The sequence below is a fragment of the Phoxinus phoxinus genome (genome assembly GCF_949152265.1).
Source record: "Phoxinus phoxinus genome assembly, chromosome: 5".
Classification (NCBI taxonomy): Eukaryota; Metazoa; Chordata; class Actinopteri; order Cypriniformes; family Leuciscidae; genus Phoxinus; species Phoxinus phoxinus.
Window position 1 is genome coordinate 13,159,635 of NC_136880.1, and position 10,393 is coordinate 13,170,027.

Here is a 10,393-nt window from a genome sequence, read left to right on the forward strand (position 1 = left end):
GTGCAGTATATTTCATATTCCTGTTTCGTAAGGTGCTGACTCACTGCCTGGAACATCTGTGTGGCTTTAGAGGAAAAAAATGTCAGTTTAGGTCAATCACAAGGGACCAGGTCTGTGGCATAGGATATGTGAAGAAATGAAATGCTGCAAGCAGGCAAAAGCATTAAGAGAATGATTTAGTTGTTCAAGGTTATAGCAATGGAAGGAACCAGTTTTACAGTAGCAGTTTACTTTTAAAAATATGAATACTCACTTTTACGTTCCCGGTTGGCTATACAAATCAGGTCGCTATAGGTGTGTGCAAGTGACTTAAGTAGTGGGGTTATTCTAAGCCAGGGCTGTTCAAATCTGGTCCTGGAGGGCCACCGTCATGCAGAGTTTAGCTCAATCCCGATCAAACTCAACTGCCTGTGACTTTCTAGAAATCCTGAAGACCTTGTTTAGATGCGTTTGATTACGACCAGAGTTGAAGAGCCCTGTTCTAAGCTATGGTTGTGAATTAAAACCACTAGAGGTCAGTATTGTCTGAAATTAGCTTGACTTTAGCTCATTCATAGCTGTGTAATTTTAAAATCTCAGTTTAATATGCATGGACAATTCCGAGTACATCTTTTGTATGTTGTTTTCTTGTAAACACTCTGACTACCAAAACATTGCTCCGTTATAATTTTTAACTCAACCAATGGTGTAGTTTGGCGTGCAAGTATGTGATTGTCCAAACAAAGTAGGCAGGGGAGTGTTCAGGAAACCTATTTTACAACAGTTACAGTTTTTATAATTCTGTTTTTTAGTTGCACAGAAATTACACAACACATTTATAGCTTCTGAATGTCTAGTTCAATGTATTCAATAATTAAAGAGACAAAATAAACAACCGTTTTCAGAGCACCAGCAGCAGAAACATTCATGCAGGTTGACATTTAAAAGTTGTAAATGAAACACAATACTCTAATAACAAATGTTACCTCACTGTTTATGGAATGTGATTTTTTTCTTCTTCTAGGCATTGTCAAATGCAGCAAGCCTTTGCTATCAACCTGTCAAATCTCCATTTATCATGACTCGCTGACAACAGCCTTTTGTTGTTGAACTAAATCTATAAGAGCTTTCTGAATTCCTGAGGATAATGTTAGGACAGAAAACAATGAAATACCTGTAGCAGTCCCTCTCAGGTGTTTGATCTAGGTCTTGCTCTTTTCACTCCTACCCCTACCAAAGGTCATAGGCCAGCATGAGAGCACTGTATAAGTTACTAAGGGGCAAAATGAGGAGTAAATGAGGAAGATAAGAAAATAGCTTTCTTTGCTCTGTAGTTTTTCACAGAGAACCCATGAATTTGGAAAGATGTTTGTGTTCGAGCATGTGTTTTAAGCTGATAAATAAGGTCAATGGTCAACAATAGATGTTTTTTTTTTTTTTTTTACTTTATATGAAGAAATTATGTAAGGTGCTTGCTCAGGTAAAACTCACTTCCACAAAAGGGTGGTTAGTATGTCATTGATAAGGTGTTCTGAGTGGTTTTAAACCACATTGCTTATGGTTGCTAGAGTGGTATGGGTGGTTGGTTACTTGCTCAAGTCATCAACAATTTGGGCACACCAATCATCATCAAGAGAAAAAATAATAATACACTGTAGAAAAACTGAACATGTGGTAATTTTCTGCCAGGACAAATCTATACTTACAATTCTATCCAATCCCTTCAATCCCTTCACAGTAAATTAGGTACTATTTGTATAGACTTTTGTAGTATCATTAGAGATTCATGGGTCTGGGTATACTCCCCCAGGACTTTTAAGATATCATTTACTTTTAAAGTAACAAAGGTGTAAAATATATATCAAAATTAGGTTATTTTTGCTCAAGGTTGAATAAACGTAACCATCTCATTTGTGTTAGACCAACAATCTGATATGCATGTGCAGCCGATTATGCTGAAATCTATTATTTGGGACTTCTTAGATCAGTTTCTGCTTGTAACTTGAAAAGGGCATACAGTAAGCCAACCACATGGAAGCAACTCCAAATGACCTTTCTGTTCTTGTATTTTCTTTTGTCAGTCAGTTGTTTGACCATTTTGACAGGTTTGATCAAATTAGATCCAGATTCAATTAATCAAACACAGAGTAAGGTAATATTCAGTCCTTGATCACTAAAAAGTGATAATGTATTGTCAGCATCCCTTCCCTTTGTAATTTCCATAACATAGCAATTCTAATTCAAAATTTCAAAATACAAATAGTCTTTATTTCAAAATCCAAAAATCCAAGGGAAGACTCAGGGAAACAGATGTTACAACCATCACCGACAACACCAAACAAAGACCTTAGGAAACTCAGGGCTTAAATAACAAGGATAACTAGTGAGATAATTAACAGAAAAACAGAACTGGTGAATGGAATCAGTAGTTCAGGGAACAAACTTAGGCCCTGTTTACACGAGAACGCTCGCGGGTGAAAACGTAAAAATATTTTATCGATGCGCCTTTCTTTACACGGCGACGGCGTTTTGGGGGCTTAAAAACGCAAAAAAGTGAAACCACCCTCCAGAGTGGAAATCTTAAAAACGCTCCACCATCGTGTTCCCGTCTAAAGGGTAAAAACGGTAAAAACGCAAAAGTCTGCTAGAAAGTGAAGACGCCGCGTACGCGTTTACGTCACAGGCATGCGCCAGTACAGGAAAATAACAAAACATTATCAAACTAAAATATAGCATTAATTTCATTTCCCCCCCCCATAACGCTCGTCTAAACGCAGAATAAAAAGTGATAACGCGTCCACACTAGCTTTTTCCGACGTTTCAGTGTGGATGAGAAACTTCTAAATTCACCTTTACTGCGCATGCGTGAAACCTCACAAAAGATCACTGAGATGATACAGATGGAAAAATAAATAATAAAGTTATCGCGCAATTCTTCTTACAGGATAATTTTATTTAGCAAAATATCTCACCATTCACTGATGCGTCCAGGTCGCACTCAGTCACCATATGTTTGGTCTAAAACGCAACTGCTCTCCTGTATTGCCGCAGGACCGCAATTATGAGTACATTTTCTGTCATATTTGCAGTACTGTGATATGAAGAGTGTGCAAAGTAACATATTTTAGCAACAGTGTAAAAGTGAATAGCACTTAACAGGCACAATATCGGTAAACATGAATATCTATTGGTACAACATGGATCACATGACTAAACTTACGTCATCGTTTTCAAATACCTCCATTTCGGAAGGCCAAAACGGAGAGAAAAATATAAGTTTTCAAACTAAACCGTATTAGTGTGGACATGGCCAAAGGGGCAGTTTACACGACACCATTTTCCACTAAAAATGGAACACTTTTTATGCGTTTTGGCTATTAATTTACACGACAACAGCGTTTTGGTGGCTTGAAAACGCAAACTTTTGAAAACGACACCCTTATCTCTGTGTAAACTACAAAAACACGGACCTGTGAAATCGGCGATGTCAATCGGCTATTACGCATTTAGTCTATAGGCTTTTTTTGCAAGTGAAAGTGCAGATATTAACAGTAAGAAATAAGGGGGCCATATGGACAATTTTCTTAAAGGAAGTAAAACATGAATTTATATCATAGGAGAACATTCTAAAATTGAATTACAGTGAATGTTTTTGGCTTTGAGAAAATGAAATTTACCCAGAAGACAAAGTAATACAGTACTATCAAAATGAACATCCCTAGAATGAAAACTGGACCAAAAAATGATCAATTGTTTAATTTGTGTGTTTAGGCATGTGAGTTTGGATCGAGTGCACTGTAGTAAAAGAATGTGCGTGCGCGCAGGCGCATAGTCTTTCTTTACAAAGTGACATCACCAACTACTTGTCTAGCATGCACAATACAGCGTTATTAGTCGTTTTCGCGGATCCGTGTGAACGGGGATCGTTTTGATAACATTGTCATCTATACAAAGAAAAAACGTTTCTGTTGTTAGCACGTCATTGTCGTTTAACACACAATCATCTTCATTAAAAGTAAAGAAACAAAATGATCTTACTAGTGCTGATGCCGTTCTCTCCTATTGCGGTCTTTGATTTTGAAGCTGATGATCAATAAAATGCAGCTCATAACTGTTGCTTTCGGTGACGTGAACTCCATTAAATCTGCATATAGCGCGGGAATTGAAGATCGGATTAATATCCGCTTTGTGAAAACACATTTTTTGTGACCAGGTTTAAACGAATCATGTAGATAAATCAGATATCTGATCAGTAAAAACGCATGAAGTGACCAGGTGTAAACAGGCCCTATAGTGAATCCGTTGACCAGGCTACACATGACACAAGTTGTGGTCTCATTGGCACAAATTAATTTAGATGAGATTAGATCAGATTAGACAAAATTGAACTGATCCCAGATTGATTCCACTCTTTTATGTCACAGACTTCCAAATGTTTGGTCACATGCTTTTAAAACCGGATAACCTCTGCAATGATTTTTTTTAGATGTGCATTGTGTTAAAAGCTTCAAGTAATGAACAATTTTTCGGCACAATTTGATGAAAGCCTCAAACACTTCAGAAGGCCTCAGTTTCCCATCACTAGAAGCAAGACTAGGGCATGTACTGTCCTGTAACTGTCTCCATATACTGTACCACAAAACATACTGGCCAAGACATGAGGTAAGAGAGGACAATAAGTAGTGGGGAAGCACACAATGAACAGGTGAGAACAATTAGCAAAATGAGTATGAGAGAAAGACTAAACAAGAGGGTGTAGTAAAGGGAAACATAGAGGCAGAACAAAGGGAGCACATGGCCAACATAAACAAAGGCAAAGGCGTTTTTTCTAAGCATACTACTCTAAAACACCATGTAATCGCTTACATTGCATCTGGTCTTAATGAAAACTGTCCACACAGACTGGCTTTATTTGTACAGTCTTTATTTTGGAGAAAACATCACAGAATATTGGAAGTGCAAAACTGTCAAGGGTCAATGTCATCACATTTTTGAGATAACATTCCTCCCTCCAGCTATTAATTTGGAATATACACTCAGGGTGTTGAACTATAGGCATGCCACTTCACTTCTGTGTATTTGTGTTTTGTGTTGTGGCTCATTTAGTTTTTTTATTTGACAAATATAAAAAAAAGTATAGATTTTTTTTCATTTCCCCATTTTTCATTTCAACATCCTGAGAGGGACTTTTTGTCACGGTATCATACAACCAGATATCATTCCAATAAATTGTTTTGTTTGTAGAGATAGCAAGTGTCAACCAGAACATCAAGTCTCGTGCCATTTAGATGAAGGGACCTTTGTTTATTAATTTCAGCTAACTTCGTTTGAGGTCAAAAAGACCCAGAATAGCGCAGGCTATAAGAGTCAAATAGCCTCTGGACCTAGTATTCAAATTACAAGTGCCATAATACATTTTACCAATTAAATTGGCCAAAAAGGAGGTTTGTATGTGTCATAATGACAAAATGGCTGATAGCAACAAGGAATACTCAGCACAGCCATTTGATTGACTATTTGCGCTGTCACTGATTTATCTGTCGTATGGTTGCACTATAGTAATTGTTTGTCTAAAATCTTGTGCTGTCACATTGCTCGATGCTCACCTGTTATGCACACAAAGTGTGACTGCATCTAACTAATACCTTTTCTCTTATTTATTTGGATTTGTTATAAATTTTAAAGGCATTATCCATGACTTTCCGAATAAGGCTTTGAGTACATTACCACAAGATTCGCTCCATTTTTGTTTATTCATTGCCTCGACATTTTGGAACAGAAGATGAAACACGGCATCTGAATGTTTAATAGTTACTCTTGACGTCAGCATCATTACAGCCATGTCCATCTGCGTCAACTATATTCCATCCAATCATTACAGAGCTGAAATCAGTCGGGTGGACACCTCATTTCTCCCTTTGACGACCTACTTATCTGACCCCGGCCTTTGAAAACTGGGCTCTTCCCTGGAAATGCTTGTCCACTATTGTCACTTTGTCAGTCCCAGAGTCTGAAGAGACCGTGAAGGGAAGGAAAGGGATTTTGTGCTAAAGGTAGTGCCTTATTTGATGACCTTAGAAAGCTTTCATCAGCTATCAGGCTTGACAGACCAAGACAAAGCTCTATGACTCATGTTCTTTAAGGTTAACTGCAGGACAAAGTAGGCAAACCCAAAAAACCTTGGTTGAGTATGTTCACTCAAAACTGCTCAATTCTTCACTCATTGCACACTATTGCACATATTTTCAGATAGATTTACTGACACCTTATAAACTTCCCGTTCAGTTTGTTGCTTTTAACGCTTTTAACGCTTTTACACTACAAGCAATAAGCTTCTTTTTTCTGTGATTTTGGGGTTGATTGCTATGATGTTGTGTTTCCCTCAGGGAAACACAACATCAGCAATTTCCCCTCAGCAATTGAATCTCAGGCCCAGGAATCTTTTTCCTTTATGATTTTTAACTAAAAAAAACTGTGAGTATTGTGAGGACATGTAATCTACAGAGAAAGCCTTTAGGAGATGGACATGCTCTGACATGTCATTACATATTATCAGAAGAATTTCACAATAAGTAGAGAAGAAATGCACATTAACCGTAGCTAACTAATATTTAGAACACTGACAGACTGGGACTTTCCATCATGATAGATAAACTTAGTAGATCAACTCAGTAATGTAATCATGCTTTTATCCAATAAAGTCCACTAATGCGAACAGTGCAAACAGTGTACGGTTTCTATGCAAGCCCTATTCTGCTTACACATTCCTCAGACACCTTGAAAGTGGGCTCCTCTGGACCTGCTCTCTCAGTTGAGCAAATGATGCTAAAAAAAAATATTTACATTCTCTTTACAAGCCTGTTGTCTTTCACTATTTCCCTGGACATACATTATGCTAGCTATGATGTATACAGCATATAGGAAAATATATTTGAGTGTAGCATTGGTATTGTATTTGTATTTGAAACCTAGCAAATTCTCTCACAAACAGCCTTTAAAGTCAATATTAAATAATGTCAAGGCCATTTGCTTTGCTAATATATGTTATAGGTTCACATTATTCTAAAGAAAATATTGGTAACACTTTATTTCACAGTTTCCATGTTGCATGTTACATGTAGTTGCTAGTAATAATAACTATAAATTATGCATAATTAAATGCAACTAACCATAAAACCAAAACCAAATCCTGCCCTAATTTTATAGTAGGTACATGTAGTTTATTAACATTCCCCAGTACTTAGATGTATAATGACATTGTAACAAGTACACCTTAAAATAAAGTGTAACCACTATATGTCACAATCTCCAGTGACCAGCCCAGTCTCCAGGACTACATTTCCCAGAATCCCTCGTGGCTCCCGCCTGCACACACTCCATCAACCGCACCTGCCACCAATTACTCACCTCATCAGCTCCTCATAAAAGCACCTTAGCCTCAGCATTTGTCTGGCCTTGAACAAGGAAAGAATCTCATACCTTCTCTCTGCTGATCACAGCGACTGCTGTGATTTCGCTGAAACTATTCCTTGTGTCTTCTCCTGGTGTCTCCCTGTTTGTTTTCTCCCTGGATATCTACCTTCAGTACTGAGCGGTTTCGCCAGCCATCCGCTGAGGTGTGTGCTCTGCTCTCCCCGTCATCATCCATCTAACCTGTTAGAGAAAGAGACATCATTGTTCTCCATATTCAAGACATTGCATTACTACTCACCTGTGTTTTAGTGATGGGAAGTTCGGATCATTTTACTGACTCTCTTGTTCGATCTCGTTCATTAAATGAACAAATCTTTTTTTAAGTCATTTCATTCATTTAAGGGGCTGTTAAATGTTTTACTTTTAACAGCCAAATTCCCGAACACATCCACCTACGCAGTCTGTATCATATTCTGAATTAAGAAATCATTATAATGCAGTCAAAAATAATTTACAGGGAACATAATTACTTTACCTTCCGAGTCTTTCGTTCATTTGTCATGTGACAGACGCAATGAATGGATCGTTCATGAACGACTCATCACTACTGTGTTTGCCTACAATAAAGTATTGTCTGCACTGTAAATATTTTTTACTTTAAAGTAAAAAACCAGCAGCTGTGGTTGCCAGAAATTGACTGTAAAAAATACGGTAGCAACATTTTATGTTTTACAGATTTAACTTTAAGGTGCTGTATGGACTGGAAAAATGCTAACTTTAACCTGATAGCAGTAAAAGCGTACATCCCACCCTCCCTGCAAATCGCCATCCAAAGCCATGCCTGCTGAAAGCATGAGGCCTGGGCATCGCACAGCCAAGAAGACCGGAGACAACGTTACCGCAATACCAATATCATGTGTCATTCACCGCCGGTGAGAAAACTGAATTAGAGAAGTTTTCGGTTTGTTTAGCTAGCAAAACTTGTCAGTGCAATAATATTTCTCGCATGACAGGGTTTTCACGATGAGAGTATAGATCGTAGATCATTTGCCAGTGCCACTTGTTGTCGGTTCAGCCTGCCATTCTCGCTGTCTGCGCAGCGTACGTGATTGCGCTGATGACTACAAACACACACTGACCGACAGGGAACACATGCTATAGGACCGTTCGGACCGAATGCAGTGACTGAACGAACATGTTATGGACCTACGCCTTCCACAGAGGACATATATTTATAAAAATACATTTAGACCACTTAACAGAGTGATTGCTATCAGGATATGAGGAGACTTTCAACCAGCATAACAAACAATGTTTCTGCAGAGAATCACCTACGTCACCTTTAAATTCACAGTAAAAATTGTATTTTCCTGACTGATATAATGTTAATTTATCAACCTATTGAAGTACTAATATCTGTTTTGTACTTTTGTAATACACTGACAATCACCAAACGCAGTCGTGAAGAGTCACATGGTGAATCAACTCATAACTGCAGCTTTTTCCACATACTGAGAAGGTTGATACTAATACAGGTGCTGGTCATATAATTAGAATATCATCAAAAAGTTGATTTATTTCAAGAATTCAACTTAACAATTGAAACTAATATATTATATAGACTCGTTACATGCAAAGTGAGATATTTCAAGCCTTTATTTGTTATAATTTTGATGATTATGGCTTACAGCTTATGAAACCCACGAAATCGAAATGAAATCACACAGTAATTACGCAGTAATATCATGGTCATTGAACCAGGTGTTGGTTCTTTTGGCAGTGTGGGCAGGTGCAAATCCTGCTGGAAAATGAAGGACGCATGAAGTGCTCTGAAGATGTCCTGGTAGACGGCTGCGTTGACTCTGGATTTAATAAAGCACAGTGGACCAAAGTCCTCTTTTCTGATGAGTGCTAATTTTGCATCTCATTTGTAAATCGCGGTCCCAGAGTCTGGAGGAAGAGAGGAGAGGCACAGAATCCACGTTGCTTGAAGTCCAGTGTGAAGTTTCCACAGTCAGTGATGGTTTGGGGTGTCATCTGCTGGTGTTGGTCCACTGTGTTTTCTGAGGTCAAAGGTCAACGCAGCCGTCTACCAGGAAGTTTTAGAGCACTTCATGCTTCCTTCTGCTGACCAACTTTATGGAGATGCAGATTTCATTTTCCATCAGGACTTGCACCTGCACACAGTGCCAAAGCTACCAGTACCTGGTTTAAAGACCATGATATCCCTGTTCTTAATTGGCCAGCAAACTCGCCTGACCTTAACCCTGTAGAAAATCTATGGGTTATTGTGAAGAGGAAGATGTGATACGCCAGACCCAACAATGCAGAAGAGCTGAAGGCCACTATCAGAGCAACCTGGGCTCTCATAACACCTGAGCTGTGCCACAGACTGACCGACTCCATCACGGCGCATTGCTGCAGTAACTCAGGCAAAAGGAGCCGCAACTAAGTATTGAGTGCTGGACATGCTCATACTTTTCATGTTCATACTTTTCAGTTGGCCAGCATTTCTAAAAATCCTTTTTTTGTATTGGTCTTAAGTAATATTCAAATTTTCTGAGATACTGAATTTGGGATTTTCATTAGTTGTCAGTTATAATCATCAAAATGAAAAGAAATAAACATTTGAAATATATCAGTCTGTGTGTAATGAATGAATATAATATACAAGTTTCACTTTTTGAATGGAGCTACTGAATTAAATCAACTTTTCATGATATTCTAATTATATGAGCAGCACCTGTATATGGTGCACAGTGTCATTCACACAAACACCATCATGATAACATGCATGAAATTTAAAAAACACAATAAACATTAACATTAAAAAATGACTTGATCTTTTTTACTTCCAAAAATTAAAAATTTTACTGTCAAATTACATTAAATGTGAGGTTAGATCTATTATAGTTAATCACCATTCCGGTATATAGTGCGGAAACTTTGTAAACCAATTAACTGTTTTTTTACCGTAGCATTTTTATAGTCTTTTACCGTT